The sequence below is a fragment of the Polistes dominula genome, unplaced genomic scaffold (assembly GCF_049000335.1).
Source record: "Polistes dominula isolate Pdom_NZ unplaced genomic scaffold, Pdom_raw_medaka contig_31, whole genome shotgun sequence".
Lineage (NCBI taxonomy): Eukaryota > Metazoa > Arthropoda > Insecta > Hymenoptera > Vespidae > Polistes > Polistes dominula.
The window spans coordinates 5881102-5889986 of record NW_028300925.1 but is presented as its reverse complement, the minus strand read 5'-3'; positions in this window follow the sequence as shown (position 1 = coordinate 5889986).

The window sequence follows — 8885 nt, the reverse complement described above, 5'->3', positions numbered from 1 at the left end:
GAAGAGAAGGAAAGATTATTTATTGTTAGTAAGGAACAAAAAGGATTATCATAATGCTTCGATGGAGAATAGTCATTGGCGCGACGTAATTAACCTAATTTCAATGTCTCTTTTCATTTTGATGTTTACTCGAAACTTTTTCTTCTCTTATCAAAAAGTTCAGCTTTCGGTCGATGATTATTTGTGGAAAAGAGAGAGAAAGAAACAATGAGAAAAACTTGCAAGATTACGACGTTCGTTGGGACAAATATTTGTTCCGTGGACAAGGAAACAAATATTATTACGGAAAAGTTCGTAACTAACGATAATTCGAATAAAAAAAAAGAAATAGACTTATGGGAGATAAAGTATATCTTTTAATCGTAATCAAAGATATATGTTGTGCAGCTTTCACAAAGTGCGTCCTCAACTTATTTCTCTCGTTCTATTTTCTATCCAAAAAGCGATGGGCATGAACTTTTTCAATATTATTAAGCAAATCCCGAGCATGCATTTCGTCGGAAAAAATCCAATTTTCGAGATAATCCTGTATCCAACATAAAGTCTTTGCGAGGAGCTTTCAGTTAAGAAGCGCTTTTGGCTTGACTGTATTTCAATCCTGAAAGTGGAGGATCTCGCTTTTTAAGCGGGGCGGAACTCGTCTTTAACATTTTCTATGAAACGAGACGAAGAAGTGAAAGAAAGAGAGAAAGAGAGATGAATAAAAAGAAAAAAAGATAAAAAGAGAAAAAAATTGGAGAGAAAGAAAGATAGAGAGAGTGAAATAAACGAGAAAGTAAACGGAGGAACGGATTCATCGATTAATTTTCGCTAAAGCATCTTCGTCAGCCAGAAAGTTGTACTGGTTGAGTGTAGTTATCGATATTTTCAAGCTCGACGTAGTTTGAGATTCATTAACGCTTGCTTAGCAAGGGGTTTCTTCGAAGGGAGGACGCATAAAATCGCTATCGAGATAGGGCTTTCCTCAAGGATACAGCACAAACCTTCGTTCATTTCTACTTCGTCCCTTCTACTAACAAGTTCCCTTCACTTTTCGCTCTTTCAGTTTCTCTTTTCGAGACCAAATACACCATACTCCACTTCTATTCGACCATTCGTTCGTTCGTTCGTTCACTCGTCGAGTTATCACGGAGTTCCTTTATCGGACGCTACCCTCGTCTAGGCCCTCTCTCAAATCAAAGGGACGCCCTTCCTTCTCTTTCCCTCCTACTCCCTTTCTCCCTCTTCTCTGCTCATACGGTAACTCCAGCAACGGTACAGCCAATTTCATTATGTACGTTCTGTCACCGACAGAACACCTACACCCAGACAAAAGTTTTGTCATATCAATGAATTGGAGAGATCGACGAAAAAGATAAGGTAGCAGCTTCCAAATCTCGATCAACTCGAATCCTTGAATTATGTTGATTGGCTTCAGGTTCCAAATCAAAAAAAAGAAAAACAGAAAAAAGAATCAACTTCTCTTGAGCTATGTCTGTATGCATATACAAGGGATATGAACAAACGAATTGAAAAAAAAAAAGAAAAGAAAAAAAAGAAATTCATTTTAATTAATTGAGTACGGAGACGGCTCCGTAGTGTGTCATTATTATTATGAAAAAGTGAAAGGATGATGGAGAGGAAGAAAAAGGTGGTATAAGGTATAGGTATAGCCCTTGCGGACGTTCCCAGTTGTAATTAAAGGAAAACGGGCATTGGCGAGTCTTCTGCGCAGATTCACCCTCGGTTACCACGTTACCGCGAGCGAGCCCTTCGTTTGGGATTTCTCTCGGTCGGCCCTCTCGAATCAAAGGAACATCCCTCGTTGGCTGGTATCACGGTCAATTTCATTACTCGTCTTCCGGGTCGTCAGGTAGACACCTTTGAATTTTCCATTAATTTCCCGCCGGTAGCCCCTCTGGCCATATACAGTTTATTTCAGACACCGTGATGCGTGGCTCTGAGCCAACACACGTTTACGCATCGGTGACGTACCTTTTAACATGTAATTGAACGTCGTGCATCCGCAGAAATTTATGACGTCAAATCATTGTCATGCAACGTTTATTTTATCAAACAATGGATCGTGTTAATTCAGAAAATATACGAGCGATCATTAGATACATCTGTGTACGTGGAATATTACATTTATGACGTTGATAATCCAACTTCGTATAATTGCTAATAATCATTAAAATATTCTATTACCTACAAACGAGTTGCTTTTAAGATTTAATGATATACAAAGAGATTAATGACGAATGAACGGTCATGTTTACACGATTAATAACGAGGTTAAGAACAATTTTTATCGTGTTTGTGATACATATAATTTATGGTTCCAGTTATATTTTAATATTCTCCTAAAAAAATGATAAAAAATGTTTCTACGTATGGGAAGTTACAGTGAAAAATAATCTCTGAGTAAAATCCTCGTGCTACACAATGACGTACCCTTCCCCCATTGTTGCTCGGGTAGACGACAGCTTCGTTCGTTACGTGGGAAAGCATGGATTATAGATCACTTTGTTGTCATTCACGAATGACAATAAAATTTAATTGTGTCGATGGTTTCTCGCGCGAACGTGGAAAAAGAGAAAGCAGATATTAAGCTCACAAATAGAAAATTTTATGTAACTGCACAACTCTTTTCACCGTCATAATAAATAAATTCAAATTCTTTTTTGATCGGATTAACTCTCGCGCTTGTTACTTCTTTTTTTATTCTTGCAGAATAAGAAATATTCAATAAAAAATGCGCATTTTTTATGTAAAAGAAAGAAGAAACTTGATGACTTTTTTTACTTAATAATTTCATCAAAAATTAGAAACTTCATGCTCGTTAGAAAGGTAAAAAAGAAATTATACGATACAGAGGTCTCGTAAATAAAATGAAATCTCCTTCTTTGATGATCCACTTGTTATAGTTCCTGGTCGAAGACATTGTAATAAAGGAAAATATACCGTGGCTCGACGTGTATAGGAAATTTCCGAGAGAAATTCGTTTAAATTGCAGGAAGAATGAGGTATTTGTAACGCAACGTTGTGGATTATGGATGCATTTCTCACGAATTGCACCACTATTTAATTACGTCGCATTGCGCTTGAATTGCACCGCAACGTAATCAAATCCACAGTGGCTCGATATAATCTGTGTGAGTCGAGAAACCGGTAACTCTCTTTGTTTTCGACGTCTTCTCAATTCAATGCTAGAATAATGAAAATATGAAATAAATATTTAAATATTTGTATACGTAAAAAATCATTGATTCTATTTTATTTGAAATATCTTTCAATATTTGCTTAAACGAAAATCGTTAATATTTGTGTTCTTTCGTTTATATCATGTTTTTTCTTTCTTTTTATTAAATTTCGTTCAAATTAAATTTGCGACGATCAATCGAGATTCTTTAAAGAAAGTCGAGAGAAATCCAATTAAAGATAAAATTTCATTGTCGCTTTAATAGACGAGTCTGTTAATCGATGTAGAGGTGATAAATGCGTTTAACGTAAAGTCGATTTGATTGTGGCAAAACCACTTGGATGGACTTAATCATCGTTTATTTTCTACCATCCAATGGGCCAGTAAAATCGAATGAAAGTTTGCGATTAACCACGACGTTGTTCTCCCAAGGATCAGGTGCCTCGTTTAATTGTTTCCTCCAAGCACGGAATTACTCTGTTTCTTCTTGTTTGTATGCGTAGTTTATTGGTACGCAGAAACAAGAGGGAACGAACGATAAAGAAAAGTAAAAAGAGAAAAAGAGAATGAATCTCTGGGATTCCTTGGCACGCGAGTTTGCGACACGGTGGTCTCATTCAATTAGACGATTGGTCCACTTTCCGAGAATAACGAACCCTTCCTCTTTCTCTTTCCCTTTCTTTCGTTCACTTCTCTTTTTCTCAAGGGACACTTTCTTTTCGGGAATTAACGATAAAATAAATGGCTCCATTTTTGTGCCACAGTATGAATGAGAGAAATATCCTCAATAAAATCCAAATAAATGTGTCTCCATGGAATACGAAATATTTCAACGCAATCGTGCCTTTTTAAATTGCTTAATGAATCGTTTGATTCATTCGAACGATATCGACATATGCACATTTACGAATTAATTGTTTAAGAACTACATATAACGTTTTATCGCATAGTGAAAAAAAGAATAAAAGTAATATAAACTGGAAAGAAATTTTACATTTAGGATTAAAAATATCTTCATTGTTCGTGCCAATGCGTATGATATTGCATTTTGGAATAAATTTTAATGGTTTTGTTAAATAATATTTGATTTCAACGATTTCCCTCGTGGTTCTTTATTGCTTTCATTTATATATTCAAAAGCGTATAATATTTTTATAAAGAAAATGGTATTTTAATATGAATAAAAATATTCCATGATTTTTCTCTTATTTCAGAAAAAAAATAAATACGAGAGTATTTTTAGGATAATTATTTTACGAAATAAGAGATAAAGAGAGAAGGAAAAAGAAAAGATAAAAGATGAAATAGGAAGTAGAAAATGATCGTTTAAGAAGACTAAAGACAAGTAGTCGTTGGAAGGGATCGTTGAGAACAAACTCTCGTTAGAGTTTCAGCGTTTGCTCGTTAAAGGAACGATATCGAAATAGGTTGTTGCCGTTTCGTCGTGTGTCCGTAACGAAAAGATGTCGCTCGTTTTTCTTCAGACACAGTTTTCGCAAGTATCCGATCTGTTCGTTTCGAAGTATTCGCTAGAAATTCTCCCGCGCTTGTCTCGTTAACGAGGACAGACGAAAGGCAACACCCTTCACTATCCTATTCGGTTACGCACCCCTTCGATTCTCTTCGCTTCGAGGCATCCTCTCAACTTACTTTGCTCGACTTGCCACGTTTCTACAGTGACAAGAAGACACGTTTTGCTCGTAATTCTCGAGAAAGTATTTCTACTTATTCTGATCGAAACAGAAAAAGAGAGAGACAGAGAGAAAGAAAGAAAGAAAAAGAAAATGAGAGGAAAAAGCTTATTACTACAAATATTGTATAATATTTTCTCAAGTAAATAAAACTATTGTAAGAGTTAGAAAAATGTCATAGATTTAAAGACCGATTACTTTTCATTTTTCATTGTTGTAAACTTTAATCAATATACGACTATGAATTGTGAAGAAATGAGAAAGCGTTTAAATTTGGAGGACTAAATAGCTGCTTTATTTTTCTAATGCGATCTTATACTACAAATTGATAAAGAACAAACTTACTCGAAATATGCGTGAAAGTGAAAGAGAATTGTAATGTTAAGAAAGAAAGACAAGATGGCTTGAAAAACTACAGAGGAAATATAATGCTCGTCGGGATGTAGTTAACGGTGTTGAGTAAATTGAAGTTATATTTTAGAACATTAGTTAATGTAAATGTTTTTTTCTTTTTTTATAAACCACTTCTTTAAATTTTTGTGAAAAATAGAATAAATAGTAGACGATAAACTTGAAAAATGAAACGAGCATTTATTGCTTATTAAAAATGTGAGTTATTTTTGTTTGCAAATAGTCAAGGAAAGATTGTTAGATCTACTTAGAAAGTATTGCATTGTATCGTATAATTTGTGAACCTAGTCTTGCAGCATCGATAAATACAAGGTTATTAGCGTTATCATTGTCGTACACACACTTCACGTTTCTCTCTATTTCTTCCGATTTAGAAAATGACCAATCTTCGTTCTTTTCTCGAAGATTTATCGCTTGAGCACCAATGCCTTGAGCAGAAGCGTAATTCTCCGTAACGAGTCGAGACATATCGATCGCTTTCGGATTTATGTGTAAAATATTAAGCTGTAACGAGAGAGAGAGCTAGTCTTACAAAACGGAAGGGCTCTCCGCCTCGATGGCCACTCGATGTTTTATCGCGAATGCTTTGTTCCGTAAAGAAAAGAAGTAGAAGCTCTCAAAGCTGCAAAGTCGATAAACCTAATATTTGCACGGGTGAACGATCTCTCGATTTCTTTTTCCTTACGAAACTGTGAAGAACTAGAAGTACAATAAAATTAACTTTTATCCGTTAGTTAAATTTTCTTGATGTATTTTGAATGAACGATAAATAATTATATAAGTAAATATTTAAAATAATTTGTCTTTTTTATCGGTTTGTACAAAACACTTTAGTTATTAGAAGTATTAATTACAAGACATTTACCGAGGTATGAAAAAGTAAGTTAACGGAGGGAAGTTTCGTTCACGAGTTTTAAAAACGAGAGAAAGATTCTATGGTCATTCTCGTTAAAACAGTACAAAAGAAATTCGAAAGGAGTTCTTGCAACCTGTAATCAGATACGAACCTGGGTGACTCGCGTTGCTTTCTGATTTCCTCTCTTAATTTTTACATAGAGAGAAGACAAAATTTAATTTGCGAGCTACTACGTGTCCCGTATACGAATCACGTTGAGAAAATATCACGCGAAAATTTGCAAGATATAATAAAGATGTAATATCTTTTTATCTTTTTCATTTATTTTTCACATAAAAACAAAATTTCCCTGTTGCGCTTGTTGATCATATTTTGTCCATACTTGTCGTATAAATTCACACGTTTCGAGGAAATAGAATAGCAAAGAGTCATATAGAGAAAAAGAGTTATATAGAGAAAATATAAAAGATTTTAACATACCAGAATTGAAGAATCTCCAAATAGAATAGATATTCGATGCTCTTGTCATCAACTTATTGACTTTCGATTCAACCTCGAAGCTTCTGCGGAGTATAGCATTTCATGGATATTTACGAATTGTGAGTTCGTGAAAGAACGGCTGCATTGAACCAAGTTCAATCGGGTAAAAACATGCTTTTGGTACTAGCCCATTAGGAAAGACAAAGAAGTTGCAATGACGGAAGTAAAGATGAAAGAGAAAAGTCGTGAAAGAGGAGACCCCGTGCCACCGAAAAGAAAACTAATAGAACGAAGCTTTTCTCTTATCTGAATTTCAAGTTTTGCCTTCTCCCTACTTTCCCTTTTCTTCTCTTCCTTCTCATCTTCCTACTTATTTCTACTCTCTCGTAAGAGAAATGTTACGATGGTCGCTGTTCGGCGTTGAAGCGAAGAAACGGAGGTTTGTGGTACACCCGTTGCTAGAAACTTTCATGATATCGTTGGAAAAGTAATTAATGCGCGGAATAAGAGGGAGCAATTACCACAGCGGTCCCATTTGATTTTCGGGACCGACTTTAAATTCGGCCAAAACGGAAGTAGGTCGCGAGACCGCACTCTTCTTCTCATTAGCATACGAACCCCTATATATCTTTGCAAGATTCCTTCTCTTTTTAATCTATTGTTTTCTCTCTCTCTCTTTCTTTCTTTCTTTCGTTAAAAATTATTTTATGTAATTACTATCATGTAAAATGTTCTCTCTAGACAACTTTTGATAGACATAAAGTATTTTTAATACCATTTTAAGAACCCTTTTATAATAAATGTAGGGCTAAATTTTTTCGTTCATTATGGCAATGAAAGAGTTGAATTTACTGTAAAAATATTTTAGAGTTAAATTTTAGAGTTAAATTTTAGAGTTATATTTTGAGAACAAAATTTATCTATAGAAATGTACAATGTAACGTGAACATAATGATAATGCGTGTTATAATCCTTATAAAATCAATAGAATGTACGAGTGACGATATTGAAAGGCTAGAATTTAAAGATAGTCATCCTTCGTGGTAAATAATGGAAAGTTTTTTCACCGAAGCAGCTAAATCGAACGCTGAAGGCAATCTGTACGGTTTTTAATTTCTTTTTGTTCATTTTATCCTTTTTCCTTTCATAGCTACCAAGAAAGAAAGTTCTCGTCGATTTTTCTCCACTCCATCAAGCTGTACCGTTATTTTACCTACCTAGGATAATTTTACTCCAGCAAGAATTTTCCTTGGGTACAAAATTATCCACGCCTAGATTATTATATTCAACAAAAAGATCAAACTGGATCGATACATTACATTATATTAAAGCGATAAAACGTCGGACGATTCATTAATAACTGGATAACACTTGACCTAGAATATAGCGTTGTAATATAAATGGAAATTCAAGATCTTTTTGTCGCCATTGTTTTCGATGATATTATATCATTATATGCATATCCATTAGGAACAAATGATAATACAGTTTTTTATCTTTTTTTTTTAACAAACATGAGAATATTTCAATTGAATTTTAACATCTCATTATACAATTTATTACCTTCATATTACAATCATATACAATTATTTGTTTTATGCGCGTTAACGAGAACATTTTTCACAAAGAATAGGATTTTTATTATTCTGGTTAACACAAAAATTCAATGCACATAAAATGCTCGCGTGCAACTATAATTCGTAAGACCGTTGCTGTATCAGCATTTAATCTCCCATTTTCGTGTTAGTAAAAAACAAGAAGAAAGAACGTTCTTATCTTTCACACTTTTTCTTTTTTTATACATTTGCCAGATTTATACCGAATTTTTCCTCTATTCTTTCATTCGTGTTCCCACCGCGAAAAATTATATTTCACGAGAGTAAAAATGACAGTTAGCATGAACATCCAACAGGCTTACCACGTTGCTTTTTCGAATCGACACATTTTCCAACTGGATTAAATAGAAGAACACTTTTGGGAGTCGAGTTGGATGTGAATGGGTTAAAAGCTGAATTCTTTTCTTTCGCTACTACTCTTCTTTCATTTTCTCGTTTCAAAACTCTTCGTTTTATCGTTCTTGTACATTCCTCTCTGGTGCATTTCTTAATAATGAACCACTTTAATCTGGTGCACGAGAAGTAAGTACCAAGACTTATAATTCGTGTTCTAATTTTGCTACGTAAAATAGGACGATTAATCAGTAGTATAAGCACAAAATTTAATTTGATAAGAGCACTTCGTTTTAAACGTGTAAGCTATTGTGTTA